Source organism: Lepidochelys kempii, chromosome 10 (genome assembly GCF_965140285.1).
Source record: "Lepidochelys kempii isolate rLepKem1 chromosome 10, rLepKem1.hap1, whole genome shotgun sequence".
Classification (NCBI taxonomy): domain Eukaryota; kingdom Metazoa; phylum Chordata; order Testudines; family Cheloniidae; genus Lepidochelys; species Lepidochelys kempii.
The window spans coordinates 79,667,331-79,684,968 of record NC_136389.1 but is presented as its reverse complement, the minus strand read 5'-3'; positions in this window follow the sequence as shown (position 1 = coordinate 79,684,968).

Below are 17,638 nucleotides of genomic sequence, written 5' to 3'. Positions count from 1 at the left end.
ATGACCCCCAATGTATTCTTCTCCTATCTACCTCTCTTCCCGGTTATTTGTCCCAATAATATGACCTGCAGTGGAGTCTCTAGGTGAAAATTGAAGCTGGGGTGCTGGCTTGCTTCAAGGACAAATGTGCTCACGTAGGGGCTCTATTAAAAGCGCCTCTCGGTCCTATACTGAGGCTGCAGGATTGTTGACTCAACTCCCGCTGCTGCTGGTTTGGATCTTGCTACTGGGGAGTGCTCCATACCAATGGTTCCCAGCCAGGAGTCCAGGGCCCCCCGGGGGGCCACGAGCAGGTTTCAGGGGGTCCGCCAAGCAGGGCCAGCATTAGACTTGCTGGGGCCCATGTCAGAAAGCATGAGGCTGAAGCCCGAGGCCTTGAGCCCCACCACCCAAGGCTGAAGCCAAAGCCTGAGCAGTTTAGCTTCATGGGGGCTTCTGTGGCAAGGGGCCTCAGGCACTTGCCCTGCTTGCTACCCCCTAACTCAGGCACTGGCTTTTATATGCAGAAAAACATTTGTTGTGCCACACGTGGGCCATGGAGTTTTTATAGCGTGTTTGGGGGGGGGCGGGGGCGCACCTGAGAAAGGAAAAAGGTTGAGAACTCCGGCTGTATACAAGCTGGGGTAGAGGAGTACCTGCTCCACTTCAATCCTGCAGCAGGGACAGCTATTCTATTAAATTAACAACTGTGGATGGCACAGCAAACTGTGATTAAGGTGAATGTATTTGACTCTTGTTTTGTTTTGTTTTGTTTTTCTCTGAGCAAGCACGGTCCAAAGAGCTCCAGCATTTTCACCTGCAGTGGTGAATGCTGCTTTCATTTTCTGGATTTCCACTACCTTAAAAATCAAACAAAACCTGAACTTTAAAAAAAGATATCAAGGTATTACAAAATGTGGTTGTCCGTTTAGAATTAAGTATGTACCGCAATCTTATGTCATTGCCACAACGTCAGCGCAGTACTACAATGGGTTTGTGGGAAAATACACAACAGAAAAATGGCAACGTAACTGTAGCATTTTCGGGGTGGGGATTGGAGACTGTTATGCTAATAGCTTCCCAAAAACATAAGACACTCCATGGACTTCCCTGCCTAGCCACAGGGACTAGGTGCTTTACATTACATTCCTAAAACAGGTAGGGGTGTGTCTGTGTACATACATATACATATAAAAGGAAACATCAGTCCAAAACAGACTAACCAGCCCTTTCCCCTCCTTGGGCTGCAATCCTTGCTGCAGTCTTGCTTGCCTTTGAGAGGCTACTTCTCAGCGAAGGTCAGTGGGTCATTTGCTCCCTGTTGAGTTAATTGGCAGGGTAACAACTGCCACCTGCCAAGCAAACTAATTTGTTTAACCCCTGCTGGTCATGGATAAACTCCTGCAGTAGACAAAGGCATAGTGGTTTCCAAGGACCAGCATGGGGTAGGCTGCTATCAGCACAGATGGATTCTCCCTGTAAACCCTGAAGTCAGTAGTAACTGCCATAGATATGCACACACACAAACACAATGGCTAAGCTTAGTTATGACCTTTATCTCTACTGATGGAGGAATACCTGATAATTCACAGGTGGCAAAGGGCAAAATGTTGATCTCAGATACTCCTGTGCAACCTCAGTGGAGTCAAATGGGTGGCATGGGTGTAACCAAGATCAAATATCTCTCTGTTATAAAAGGAGTACTTGTGGCACCTTGGAGACTAACAAATTTATTTGAGCATAAGCTTTCGTGAGCTACAGCTCACTTCACTCTTTTCATTCATGAAGCTGTAGGCCAGATAATAGAGCTTAGCCAGCATTGGTCTCTCTCTTTCTTTTTAATATAAACGAATACACTGCAAACTTTGGTTCTGGATCCAAACTTTCCCAAACTTTGGGGATATTTGAAACTGATACTTTGATTTAGACTCATCTTGTGTGTGTGTGACGTGAATACAACAAAAAGAACGGTGGTGATGTGTCAGAAACGAATAATCAGAGGAGCAAAGGAGATGTGTGTACAGCTTTTTCACATCTCAAATATACACATTTGAAAGATATTATTTTTTGGTTTATTTTAAGAGTCCTGCCTAATTTCCAGGCATCTAAAAACAGCTAATTTTGGCTAGGGGCATTGTGACATCAGAAGTTACAATTGTCTTAGAAGAGACTTTAATTCATTTGCATAATTCAGTCCTATTGGTTAAAATGCTGTAAAAGTTGTGTCTGATGTTTTCCCATAGTTTCAAAAGTCGTATTTCACACCAGAACATGTGAAATCTCCAGTTTCATAGGAGATATGACTTTCTAATGGAAATGGTATTTTTGCTAAATGATGATAAATACACACAAACTCTTATGAAGATATTTCTGGCATAATTAATGTTGTTTTGGAACACACGTCACAGTTAACTAGATATTCATCTTCCCCCATGGACCTTCAGAATGCTGGAGTCAGCACAACATTTGTTTACTTAAATATCCCAAGTTATTTTACTAATTGACAATATGGAAAATATATCTCCTTCCTGTGACCACCTCACTAATTCTATCATCCAGGACATCTCTAATTTCTTTCATTCCTAACTATTCTTCTAGTCACATGCAGCATAGGTAGTGACTAGTGGCAGTTGTGACTATAATGAGTGGACTATTAAAAATAAAAATGGAGAGTTGCTTGTATCACCCTAAGAGGTACAAAGGAGCATTGAAGTAAAGAGAGAGGCTCTTATTGAAAGGCAGCTGAAATTCAGTGTTGATAAATGCAAAGTAGTGCACGTTGGAAAACATTATCCCAACTATATATATATAAAATGATGGGGTCTAAATTAGTTGTTACCTCTCAAGAAAGAGATTGTTGAGTTATTGTGGATAGTTCTCTGAAAACATCCACTCAATGGGCAGCAGAAGTCAAAAAAGCAAATAGAATGTAGGGAATCATTAAGAAAGGGACAGATAATAAGACAGAAAATATCATGTTGCCTCTATATAAATCCATGGTATGCCCACATCTTAAATACTGCGTGCAGATGTGGTTGCCCTATTTCAAAAAAGATATATTGGAATGGGAAAAAGGTTCAGAAAAGGGCAACAAAAATGATTAGGGGGTATGGAACGGCTGCTGTCTGAGGAGAGATTAATAAGACTGGGACTCTTCATCTTGGAAAAGAGCCAACTAAGGGGGATATGATAGAGGTCTATAAAATCATGACTGGTATAGAGAAAGTAAATAAGGAAGTGTTATTTAGTCCTTCTCATAACACAAGAACTAGGGATCACCAAATGAAATTAATAGGCAGCAGGTTTAAAACAAACAAAGTATTTTTTTCACACAACACACAGTCAACCTGTGGAACTCCTTGCTGGAGGATGTTGTGAAGGCCAAGACTATAACTGGGTTCAAAAAAGAACTAGATAAATTAATGGAGGATGGTTTCCCTAGCCTCTGATTGCCAGAAACTGGGAGTGGGCAACAGGGGATGGATCACTTGATGATTACCTGTTCTGTTCATTCCCTCTGGGGCACCTGGCACTGGCCACTGTTGGAAGACAGGATACGGGGCTAGATGGACCTTTGGTCTGACCCAGTATGACCGTTCTTATGTTCTTAACTTCCATGGGCTTGAAAACTCCTGATTTCAGAGTCAAGGCCTAGATGGCCCTCCCCATGGGGCCAGCAGCAGGGGTTTGGCCCTGTCCCCTCATGAAGCCAGAAATACTGGAGGAGCAGGCAGCTGGTGTGAGTTCCCCACCTTCTTGGGGCCAGTGGAGCTTGCACTTCTGGCTTCAGCCCTGGTGGTGGGTGATGGGTGGCAGGCTCTGGTCCCTCGCGACAGGGCTTTGGCCCAGACCCACTGGCCCCTAGTGCCGCCCCCAGCTCATCACCCCGGTCTCACTGCCTCCTCCAGCCCACCATCCATCACCCTGGCCCTTGCTCCCTCGCTACCCACCTCCCCATCCAGGGCTTAATTTGTCCCCCAGCTTGCCAGGGCTTTGTAAATTTACTGTGAAAAGTGATATTTGGATGTTTGTTAATATCACTTTTCACTGCCTTCCAAGTAGCTAGCAAGTCTGCTGCTGTGAAAAATTATATTAAGAAACATACAAATATCACTTTTCATAGCAGCAGACTTACTAGCTAGGAAGTCTTTTTAAAAAAAAAGCAAAAGAAATAATGACAGGAACATGCAAAGCACCTTATTTTTGTTTCTATTCTGTTTAGGTCCAGTATAGAATAGAGACAACTGTACATTGTTTGTATTATTGAGTTAAAAAAAACCCAAAACCCTACATAAATAAGTTACAATGATTTGGACAGGCATCTGTGCATAATTTTGTTTTTCCTAAAGTTAATTAAGTATTTTAGGAAAAATTGTCAGAGTGGCCACCAGCCAGAGTTGGTGGCCGCACTCTGAGGCCACAAAAAAAATTGCTGTAAGAATCCCTTATTCACCATGCCGTTGCGCTGATCAGACCACACAGGACCATAGCATTGGTTTGTGATACATTACTGATCCGCTGATTCTGACTGACTTAGGGTATGTCTACACTACGGAATAAGGTCGAATTTATAGAAGTCGGTTTTTTAGAAATCGTTTTTATATATTCGAGTGTGTGTGTCCCCACAGAAAATGCTCTAAGTCCATTAAGTGCATTAACTAGGCGGAGTGCTTCCACAGTACCGAGGCTAGAGTCGACTTCTGGAGCGTTGCACTGTGGGTAGCTATCCCACAGTTCCCGCAGTCTCCGCTGCCCATTGGAATTCTGGGTTGAGATCCCAATGCCTGATGGGGCTAAAACATTGTCGCGGGTGGTTCTGGGTACATATTGTCAGGCCCCCGTTCCCTCCCTCCCTCTGTGAAAAAGCAAGGGCAGACAATTGTTTCGCGCCTTTTTTCCTGAGTTACCTGTGCAGACGCCATAGCACGGCAAGCATGGAGCCCGCTCAGGTAACCATCACCGTATGTCTCCTGGGTGCTGGCAGATGCGGTACGGCATTGCTACACAGTAGCAGCAACCCCTTGCCTTGTGGCAGCAGACGGTGCAGTACGACTGGTAGCCGTCATCGTCGTGTCCGAGGTGCTCCTGGCCACATCGGCCACGAGCGCCTGGGCAGACATGGGCGCAGGGACTAAATTTGGAGTGACTTGACCAGGTCATTCTCTTTAGTCCTGAAGTCAGTCCTATTGAACCGTCTTATGGTGAGCAGGCAGGCGATACGGATTGCTAGCAGTCCTATTGCACCATCTTCTGCCAGGCAGGCAAGAGATGAGGATGGCTAGCAGTCGTATTGTACCATCTTCTGCCAGGCAGGCAAGAGACGAGCATGGCTAGCAGTCATACTGTACCATCTTCTGCCGAGCAGCCATGAGATGTGGATGGCATGCAGTCCTTCTGCACCGTCTGCTGCCAGCCAAAGATGTAAAAGATAGATGGAGTGGATCAAAACAAGAAATAGACCAGATTTGTTTTGTACTCATTTGCCTCCTCCCCCGTCTAGGGGACTCATTCCTCTAGGTCACACTGCAGTCACTCACAGGGAAGGTGCAGCGAGGTAAATCTAGCCATGTATCAATCAGAGGCCAGACTAACCTCCTTGTTCCAATAAGAACAATAACTTAGGTGCACCATTTCTTATTGGAACCCTCCGTGAAGTCCTGCCTGAAATACTCCTTGATGTAAAGCCACCCCCTTTGTTGATTTTAGCTCCCTGAAGCCAACCCTGTAAGCCATGTCATCAGTCGCCCCTCCCTCCGTCAGAGCAACGGCAGACAATCGTTCTGCGCCTTTTTTCTGTGCGGACGCCATACCAAGGCAAGCATGGAGGCCGCTCAGCTCACTTTGGCAATTAGGAGCACATTAAACACCACACGCCTTATCCAGCAGTATATGCAGCACCAGAACCTGGCAAAGCAATACCGGGCGAGGAGGCGACATCAGCGTGGTCACGTGAGTGATCAGAACATGGACACAGATTTCTCTGAAAGCATGGGCCCTGCCAATGCATGCATCATGGTGCTAATGGGGCAGGTTCATGCTGTGGAACGCCGATTCTGGGCTCGGGAAACAAGCACAGACTGGTGGGACCGCATAGTGTTGCAGGTCTGGGATGATTCCCAGTGGCTGCAAAACTTTCGCATGCGTAAGGGCACTTTCGTGGAACTTTGTGACTTGCTTTCCCCTGCCCTGAAGCGCATGAATACCTAGATGAGAGCAGCCCTCACAGTTGAGAAGCGAGTGGCGATAGCTCTGTGGAAGCTTGCAACGCCAGACAGCTACCGGTCAGTTGGGAATCAAGTTGGAGTGGGCAAATCTACTGTTGGGGCTGCTGTGATGCAAGTAGCCCACGCAATCAAAGATCTGCTGATATCAAGGGCAGTGACCCTGGGAAATGTGCAGGTCATAGTGGATGGCTTTGCTGCAATGGGATTCCCTAACTGTGGTGGGGCCATAGACGGAACCCATATCCCTATCTTGGCACCGGAGCACCAAGCCGCCGAGTACATAAACCGCAAGGGGTACTTTTCAATAGTGCTGCAAGCTCTGGTGGATCACAAGGGACGTTTCACCAACATCAACGTGGGATGGCCGGGAAAGGTACATGACGCTCGCATCTTCAGGAACTCTGGTCTGTTTCTAAAGCTGCAGGAAGGGACTTTATTCCCAGACCAGAAAATAACTGTTGGGGATGTTGAAATGCCTATATGTATCCTTGGGGACCCAGCCTACCCCTTAATGCCATGGCTCATGAAGCCGTACACAGGCAGCCTGGACAGTAGTCAGGAGCTGTTCAACTACAGACTGAGCAAGTGCAGAATGGTGGTAGAATGTGCATTTGGACGTTTAAAAGCGCGCTGGCGCAGTTTACTGACTTGGTTAGACCTCAGCAAAACCAATATTCCCACTGTTATTACTGCTTGCTGTGCGCTCCACAATATCTGTGAGAGTAAGGGGGAGACGTTTATGGCGGGGTGGGAGGTTGAGGCAAATCACCTGGCTGCTGGTTACGCGCAGCCAGACACTAGGGCGGTTAGAAGAGCACAGGAGGGCGCGGTACGCATCAGAGAAGCTTTGAAAACCAGTTTCATGACTGGCCAGGCTACAGTGTGAAAGTTCTGTTTGTTTCTCCTTGATGAAACCCCCCGCCCCTTGGTTCACTCTACTTCCCTGTAAGCTAACCACCCTCCCCTCCTCCCTTCGATCACTGCTTGCAGGGGCAATAAAGTCATTGTTGCTTCACATTCATGCATTCTTTATTCATTCATCACACAAATAGGGGGATGACTACCAAGGTAGTTCAGGAGGGGTGGTGGAGGACGGAAGGAAAATGCCACACAGCACTTTAAAAGTTTACAACTTTAAAATTTATTGAATGCCAGCCTTCTGTTTTTTGGGCAATCCTCTGTGGCAGAATGGCTGGTTGGCCGGTGGCCCCCACACCGCGTTCTTGGGCGTCTGGGTGTGGAGGCTATGGAACTTGGGGAGGAGGGCGGTTGGTTACACAGGGGCTGTAGTGGCAGTCTGTGCTCCAGCTGCCTTTGCTGCAGCTCAAACATACACTGGAGCATACTGGTTTGGTCCTCCAGCAGCCTCAGCATTGAATCCTGCCTCCTCTCATCACACTGCCGCCACATTTGAGCTTCAGCCCTGTCTTCAGCCCGCCACTTACTCTCTTCAGCCCGCCACCTCTCCTCCTGGTCATTTTGTGCTTTCCTGCACTCTGACATTATTTGCCTCCACGCATTCGTCTGTGCTCTGTCAGTGCGGGAGGACAGCATGAGCTCGGAGAACATTTCATCTCGAGTGCGTTATTTTTTCTTTCTAATCTTCACAAGCCTCTGGGAAGGAGAAGATCCTGTGATCATTGAAACACATGCAGCTGGTGGAGAAAAAAAAAGGGACAGCGGTAATTAAAAAGACACATTTTATAAAACAGTGGCTACACTCTTTCAGGATAAACCTTGCTGTTAACATTACATACATAGCACATGTGCTTTCGTTACAAGGTTGCATTTTGCCTCCCCCCACCGCATGGCTACCCCCTCAACCCTCCCCCCTCCCCATGGCTAACAGCGGGGAACATTTCTGTTTAGTCACAGGCAAACAGCCCAGCAGGAACGGGCTCCTCTGAGTGTCCCCTGAAGACAAGCACTCTATTTCAACCAGGTGACCATGAATTATATCTCACTCTCCTGAGGATAACACAGAGAGATAAAGAACGGATGTTGTTTGAACGCCAGCAAACATACACTGCAATGCTTTGTTGTACAATGATTCCCGAGTACGTGTTACTGGTCTGGAGTGGTAAAGTGTCCTACCATGGAGGACGCAATAAGGCTGCCCTCCTCAGAAACCTTTTGCAAAGGCTTTGGGAGTACATCCAGGAGAGCCGCGAATGCCAGGGCAAAGTAATCCTTTCACATGCTTGCTTTTAAACCATGTATAGTATTTTAAAAGGTACACTCACCGGAGGTCCCTTCTCTGCCTGCCGGGTCCAGGAAGCAGCCTTGGGTGGGTTCAGGGGGTACTGGCTCCAGGTCCAGGGTGAGAAACAGTTCCTGGCTGTTGGGAAAACCAGTTTCTCCGCTTGCTTGCTGTGAGCTATCTACAACCTCATCATCATCATCATCATCTTCTTCGTCCCCAAAACCTGCTTCCATGTTGCCTCCATCTCCATTGAAGGAGTCAAACAACACGGCTGGGGTAGTGGTAGCTGAACCCCCTAAAATGGCATGCAGCTCATCATAGAAGCAGCATGTTTGGGGCTCTGACACGGAGCGGCCATTCGCCTCTCTGGTTTTCTGGTAGGCTTGCCTCAGCTCCTTAAGTTTCACGCGGCACTGCTTCGGGTCTCTGTTATGGCCTCTGTCCTTCATGCCCTGGGAGATTTTGACAAAGGTTTTGGCATTTCGAAAACTGGAACGGAGTTCTGATAGCACGGATTCCGCTCCCCAAACAGCGATCAGATCCCGTACCTCCCGTTCGGTCCACGCTGGAGCTCTTTTGCGATTCTGGGACTCCATCATGGTCACCTCTGCTGATGAGCTCTGCATGGTCACCTACAGCTTGCCACGCTGGCCAAACAGGAAATGAGATTCAAAAGTTCGCGGTTCTTTTCCTGTCTACCTGGCCAGTGTATCTGAGTTGAGAGTGCTGTCCAGAGCGGTCACAATGGAGCACTCTGGGATAGCTCCCGGAGGCCAATACCGTCGAATTGTGTCCACAGTACCCCAAATTCGAGCCGGCAAGGCCGATTTAAGCGCTAATCCATTGTCAGGGGTGGAGTAAGGAAATCAATTTTAAGAGCCCTTTAAGTCGAAATAAAGGGCTTCATCGTGTGGACAGGTGCAGGTTTACATCGATTTAACGCTGCTAAATTCGACCTAAAGTCCTAGTGTAGACCAGGACAAACTAATCTTTTGAAGTCTGTGAATTTACACATCCTGCTCTCCCTTCATTTGGCTTTAAGGGTTAAAGGACAAAACTATTATACGTTTCAGTCAAACAGACTATTTTCGACATAATAGTATTTTTAAAAATATACTACAGCTGTGAATATTTTCTCTTTTTTTTTGTCTCCTGCGATTTGCGTATTATACTTTTCAGTATAATGTCTGTTCTATCTTCTACTCCCTATAATAAAGGACTAAGTGTGCAGTATCCTTAGGATTTGCTGGATTTAATGAGAATGGATTTATGTTGATTAGAGTTGATGGGACTGAAATGGTGTCTAGTTATTAATTTTCTAGTTTTAATTTGGCTACTTAGTCATATGGTAGCAAAAATATCTTAGAAGTATTTTTTCCCTCGTAAAGTGGCAAAATTGCTAAAGAAATGCTTTAGAGTATATTGTAGTTTTCGGAATACACAAGTTTCTGACTGATGTTGAATTTTAAACTTTATCAATGAATGCTGATTAGTAAAGATGATTGAAAATTAAAAGAAATTTTTGCAAAATTTTTCATTTAGTTTTTTGTTTGATATAAAATAATGTTTTGTGGAAATTTCCTGCAACATTTTAATCCTATTTTTAAATCAATATTTCAATTAAAAATTCCTTGATATTACAATTTTTTTAAATCTGACCATCTCTACTTTATAAAAAATTTGCATTTCTAAGGCATCAACCATGGATGGACCTCAAAGTGCTTTACAAATATTAATTAATGAATCAAAACTCACAATACCTCTTTAAGATGTAGTAGTCATCCCATTTTTAAGATGGGAAAGTGAGGCAGAAGGAGGCCAAGGGGCTTTCCAGCATCCATTAAAGTCAATGGAAAGATTCCCTTTAATTTTAACAGGAACTGAATCAGACCCTAGAAAGCATGTTGTAACATAAAATCATAGAACTACAAAGGACCTCAAGAGGTCATCTAGTCCAGTCCCCTGCACTCGTGGCAGGACTAAGTATTATCTAGACCATCCCCGAGAGGTGTTTGTCCAACCTGCTCTTAAAAAGCTCCAGTGATGGAGATTCCAGAACTTCCCTAGGCAATTTATTCCAGCACTTAACCACCCTGACAGTTAGGAAGTTTTTCCTAATGTTCAACCTAAACCTCCCTAAACATTATAGGCTGTTCATCCCTACACAATCCACAAATAAATAAAATCAATAATAAAAGGCACAGGGCCAGATAAAACTCCCCAACCTATTGAATGCTGTACCATCCACCCAAGGGGTCACTGATGTCAAAGGACCCACTGAAGTCTCTTGTAATGTTGAAAGGCAGCTCATTCTAGTGGAGAAGGTATTGAACTGGGAGTCAGGATACCTGGATTTTATTCCTTGCTTTGTCCTAACCTGCTATGTGACTTTAGGCAAGCCACTTTTCTCCTTTGTTTCCCCTCTTGGTCTTGTTTGTCCCATCTATCTAGATTGTAAACTGTGTGTGGCAGACACTCTTGTAATATGTGCATGTAAAGCACAATGGGGGCCTAATCTCTGTTGGTGCTACCATGATATGAATAACAAGAATAGAGGGATAAAGGAATACAATTAAATGTTTAAGTGGGTCTGGATTCAAATGGATACTAACCATTCATAAGAATACTTGCAAAGATCCAAGTAGGGAATGGTCATCAAGAAAAATCCACAGCTTATTTCACCTTCTGCTTTCTTTGTGTAGTAAAATGTCTCTCACTGGCTATTCATAGATTCTAAGGCCAGACAGGATCATTGTGATCATCTAGTGTGACCTCCTGTATAGCACAGGCCATAGAACTTCCCTGAAATAATTCCTGGAGCATATATAAAACATCCAATCTTGATTTAAAAATGATCAGTGATAGAGAATCCACCACAACCATTGGTAAATTGTACCAATGGTTAATTACTCTCACCATTAGAAATTTACACGTTATTTCTGGTCTGATTTTTGTCTAGTGTCAACTTCCAGTCTTTGGATCATGTTATACTTTTCTTTGGTATTAAATATGTGTTCCCCAGGTAGGTACTAATAGACTAATCAAGTCAGCCCTTAACCTTCTTTTTGTTAAGATAAACAGCTTGAGTTCTCGAGTTTATCACTATAAGGGAGGTTTTCTGATCCATTAATCATCCTTTTGGCTCTTTTCTAAACCATCTCCAATTTATCAACACCCTTCTTTAATTGTGGACACCAGAACTGGACACAGTACTCCCGCAGCGATTGCACCTGTAGGACTGCGGGACCCCACTGGAAACAGTTTCACTTGATGATGTTACCCCATTAACAGTTACATTTTGAGATCTATCAGTTAGCCAGTTTTTAATCCATTGAATGTGTGCCATGTTAATTGTAAATCATTCTAGTTTTTCATCAAAATGTTGTGGAGTAGCAAGTCAAATGCCATACAGAAGTCCAACTATATTACTTCTATGAGACTGATACAACCACAACTGTTTTGAAAGAAACACAGCTAGACAGGGCAATGTGTGTTTCACAGCACGTGCTGTGAATTCCAAAGAATTCCAATTGCTGCAGAGATGCATTGCACTCAGATGGAAATACTTTCCGCAGTATTAAGGCCATCAGGAGACAAGCGTGGGAGGACAGTCAGCCAAATTATAAATTGAATTTAGGACAGCGTTTCCAGAAAAAAAAATTGTACACGCAGAGATGTCTTGTAGATTTGTTTCAGCATGAGAGCTCTGCAAGTCCCCATCAATTTTAATCCTTATTTTAACTTTATTAGCTTTAGTCTTGCTGGTACTAGGAAGTGTAGGTTATTGCCTGGTCCAGAGGGGATTCTCCTAAGGGAGAGCAGACAGTGGTCCTGCCATCTGTCTTCTCTTGTATTTCTGCCTGGGAGGAGCAGCATTAAGTTTTGGTAACTCAGCTCTGTGAGGAGCAGACGGGGGATTGCACTGAATCAGTGCATCTCCAACCACCGTGTATCTATGTCCCCTCTGTGGCCAGTCCTGCCTACTTTTGGGTCTGTTCTCGCCTCTCGGGTGGCAGCAGAGGAGAAGTTGTGGTTGCTTTATACCACCTCCTTCTCCACAGTGAACTGCCTCTGATTATACGAACATTAGCTGCTGTGACCCAGGGCTGCACCTAGCCCAGAATTTAAAGAAACATAGAGGCTTAGCCCTGGGCTTTTTTGTTGTTTGAATAGTGCCCATTTGGATGACTGGCAGATTCAGAGAATAGGTAACAGGCTACATAGAACCTGTAGCCTCTTGGCTGTGGTCACAAATCTAGCCCAGACTGTCTGTTCACTTCTGATGGCTATTTGGTGATCTATGTGAAATGAGTCTGATGGGCGAGTGGAGTTCCCAGTGTACAGATGTCCACCAGCACAACGGGCAGCTTCTACAGACAGCAGACCGGGCAAGAGGGGTGCATCCTCACTCCAAGAGGTGGTTCCTTCAGGTCAGGGTGGTGGTGCTTTGGTGTGGCAATGGGCCGCTCCCTTCCCTCATTGTAGCAGTGCTGGGGATAGAGAGAAGAAAATCTTGTCTCCAAGGCCGTCAATCCAGCAGTTTTTACTTTAAAAAAAAGAAAAGTTGCTATTGACCTATTTGCCGTTGCTATTAATTATGTATCCTATGTGCTTCTTTCAATATTTTTCTTTCATTATAAGGGATCTCTTCTCCTCTCAGTACACATGCATAACTTTCATTAATGTCAATAGTAACTTGAAGTATCCAAGACTGATTGTCCACCTATTTCAGTATCCTTCTCTGACACTGACCAATGTCATACGCTTCAAGCAAAGGCAAAATTCCACTCCACATTTGCCAAAATGCTCCTGGGGACATTAGGAAATTTTGTGCAGAATACACCGAGAAGAATATTTTGTGTTGACCTCAGGTGACATTCAGCTTATGCTTGAAAGCATGAGGACTGATAACTTTTGTAATTTTATCCTAGCTAGCGTGACTGCACAAGCTGTTCTTATTCATAGACATAGTTAATCTTTTTACACAACTAAGCTATTATCTTAGTAACATCCTGCAAAAGGATGTTCCACAGGTGAATTATACATTACACTTGACGTTTGCTGCCTTTAAGCACCCTCCTTCATCTTGTATGACGATGAAGGATCAATCACCATGTTCAGTTAATTTTCTTTACACCATTTGTTTTTACATACCAACATTTAGCTAAATGTTGGGCCAAATTTAGCTCTTATGTAAGTGGTCATAATTCCATTGAAGGTAATGGTGTTGCTTCCACTTATGTCAGGACTAAACTGTTTCTTCTAACACTATGATATCTCCTTTTACTCCTATCCTTATTAAATTAAGCACAATATTGTATCCTCCAAAGCAGGTGTATAGCACCCACTAAAATCAATGAGCTACATGAATACAACTCATGGCAGAATTTGGGCTTGTACAGGACTAGACTTATAAGAAATCCATAATCACTAGCCCCGTCTCAAATAATTTTCAATGTCTTTCTCTAAAGCCCATAGAAGCTTATGTGGTCAGATTATGGGCCTGATCCAAACTCCATTGAAATTAACAGACTCCCATTGACATCAATTGGTTTTGGATCAGGTCCTACACCATGTTTTCTGTTTTTCCTCAGCTACGAGGGTGAAAGATTAATTTAGCATACATCCTTCCTACCTTAAAAAGTGGGTCTGTGTTTAAAGGTGAATGAAGGTTGTATCTGGATATAGGCTCAAATAAGGAACATGACATCTGGACTCCTTAAGACTTTGGGGGAGCTCAATTCTGTATCTTGGAGCCATCTCTAGTTGTATTAGTCAACAGTCATGACAGGGAATCAAATGAAATGTCATTCCTAAAAATGAGTTGTAATCAAGGGCACAATCCTGCTCTCCTTAGTCAGGTAAATCTCCCAGTGAAGTCAAGAGCAGAATGCAGAATTGGGTCCCAAGAAGCTGGATTTTCTACTGTACCTAAATCTAATATATTTTTACTTGATTTGGATGTTTAGTATTAGCAGAAGGGAGCTGGATGTAAAGGAGGCCAGCACTATTATTCAACATTATTAATGATGATGTCCACTTGTAAGTCTCAAAAACTAGAAAACTAATAAATTTTACATATTGAAAAAAAATCACAATAGATCAAACAAATATATAAATTCTTTAAAGTATTTAATGTGTTAAGAGGACAGAATGATAAATTCAATATTGAAAACCAATATCAAGTTTACAATTACATGCCATTTATCATCACTGATTGCACAGACAGCATCTTATTGCAGGGAACAAAGTGATTCATAAACGGAGACACTGAACAGTTCTATTAAAAAAAGGGGAGGGGGGGATAAAAATTCATGCTACATCTTGGAAGCTTTGCTTTCTCTTCTACTGTTGTTGTCAACAACAACTTGCATTTTCAGAAATAAATTATGCATGTTTCATTTCTTGAGCTTTAACATTAAATGGGCAATACTTTTGTATGAGGTGAAGCTGATACTTTTACAAACGATAACATGAGCCAATATTTTGTTGATCTCTACAGGACCGATTCTCCCCTTTCGGAAAAGAAATGGCATACAGAAAATGTAAAAGTAGATAGGAAGTCAATTCTGAATTAGACAGATGGAAGCAGGCAAATAGAAGCCACCAAAATACTTACAAGCATGGATTGACTATGAAAAGAAAGAATGTATGAATGGCGCCACCTTACTCAACAGATCTGCGTCCTGGGTAAAATCCTTTAAATCAATGGCAAAACTCCCATTGACTTCCATGTGGTCAGCATGCTCTGTGTGAATTGAAATTCAGACATTCTTGCTTTTGTGAAAGAACTGTACTACTTTTAACTCTTGTCATCCCAGCAGAACTCTCGGAGAGGGAACTGGATTCTCTTCTGGCTCACACTTTATCAGCAATGTTGTAAAGTCATTTGCAGTTACAGAATCATCATTGCAACCCCATTGTCTTCAGAATCTACCCTCAGTTAAACTTATGGAAGGGTGGCATACGTCTAACTAGAGGCATAATTTCAGGACAAGGGGCTTGCACAGGTGTAACTGAGCAGAATTTTCCCTTTAGAACCTTGATAGGTTGTTCCTGGCTCATTAGTCAGAACTAATTAACTTGACTTTCAGATCCCAGGCTGAGTTTGCAGGGACATAATGCTAGTCTGAACATGTTGAGCCAACACTGGGGAAACCCCCACCCCCATCTTTTTACTTGTAAACTGAGCACATTTAATATGGAGTAATTGATTGTATTTTAATGTGGAGCCCCACAATGCTTTTTTCTTTTTACAATAAGTCCCTTTCTAGAGTAGAATTAGAGTAAAGTAGAATTGTACTTTAAGTAGAGATTGATATAAGGGTCTGAGTAAAACACTAGCCATCCACAAAATGAGTGGTGTTTTTTTTAAAATCAAATCTACAGCCAGATACACTGAAATCTACTAAAATGTTTTTTCCTCCAGCCCTGTTTTCTCAGAAAGGGCAGCATCTTACGTTCAGAGAGTAACAGAATAGTCCATCAGAGGCAGCATTACTTGGAAATGAAATTTTTGATTTGAATGGGATTTTGCCTACGCAAGAACTGCAGGATCAGGCTTTTTATCTTGATCATGGAAAAAACAACAACATGCATTTGGGCACAGTGTAATTTTTTGATCTTTGGTACCAAGAATGCCAAGGACTGTCACAATTTCACATGGTACCCCTGACTTTTAATTGGGAATTCTGAATTAGTTGAAAGACGTGTAAAAATAATGTATCACCTTGTTGGCTACACAATTTAGGAGGCTTAAGACAGCTGTTTGCTGTAGCAAGGGTCTGGACTAAATTATGCCCAATAAATGGGTTCTAGCATCACGTGTTTCAGACAGCGTTCGTGGAATAACCTGTATGTACTTGTTGGAGATCTGGAAAGTCGATTTTTCCACAGCTGGGCAGTTGTGAAACTAGTGCTGAGACACAAACTGTGTCCTCAGTACAGAACAACTGGAGTTTTTAATATTCTTATACAAATAGTAAAATAATTAACTGCACTATTTATTCAATAAATTTATTTTAAGATTTAATCCATATTCAGTGTTAAATATTGAAAATAATGTCATAAACATGGTTGCTAATTTATTATTGATGTTAATTAATAGGAAGTTGGTGAAAATAATTAAAAATGAGGAGGGAGGGAGAATTCACCTTAGATGCACAATTCTTCAGCTCCTGATCATGTTGCCTTAACTACTGGTGATGGGGGAGAAAATAGCTTTCTGGAGGTAATGAGAGAGTAAGGAGCTGGGTTTGGAGAAAGGTGGATAAGAAGCCAGCAGTCCCATAATCTTTCCTCCTTGTCTTGGCTCAAATGGCTGATGGGGGGATCTAGTGAAGTCATAGAACTGGGTTCAGAAAAAAAAATCATTGTGGTAAGTGCAGTGTCAGCAATCAAGAAGTTTTCTAGGAAGCTCGGAGATTAGTGCTGAAATGGAGAGTCTCTTATTGAAAATCAAGGCTGAATGGGGCCTTAGTGAACGATGTCCTTTTTGGGGATCTGCCATCCCCTGGAAATGTGCAATTGGCATGTTGCCAACAAATCCACAATGTAAGGCAAAGGATGCTGGGAGCCCATAATACATACATAAAGCATTGTGTGGGCTGGACATCCATGATGAGGCTATGAAAACAAAATAGGCCCCTGAGCATTGTAGCTGTGTTATACAGAGGGGTCTGCTCTTGTGTTCCTTATATATTACCATAAGAGGAGACTAAGGAATGCAGGATCAGGCCCAAAGTTGTTACAGCAATTAGCAAATGATAAATATTAACACTTAGCACGTGAATAGTGTTTTTCATCTTCAAAACACTTTACAACATGAAATCACTTAGTTCAACAGCTAATTAAATTAGTAGTGGATTGTGCATATATTTGAAATCACAGATCATAAACATTTTCTTTTAAGGATTTTTTTATATTACCTTTGTAACTATTTTAATACATCCTTTTGAGGAGAAATTACAATCACAGGGAGAGATTCTCTCCCCCCGCCCCCAATAGCAGTGAAGAGTCCAAAAGCACCCTAATGCTGCAGACCTATGTAATAAGCAGAAGGCTGCTGCTCTAGATTAATAGGGGATTCTATGGCAGAGGCAAATTTTTCATAGTGCTTCCGTCTTCTTACCGGCATCCTCAGTCTTGCCTGGTGGCCGCTTTAGGCAGCTGCTGTCCATCCAGGGCTGATTTGAGCAAGGCAGTGAGAAAGCTGCGTGTTGTTTGTGTGGGA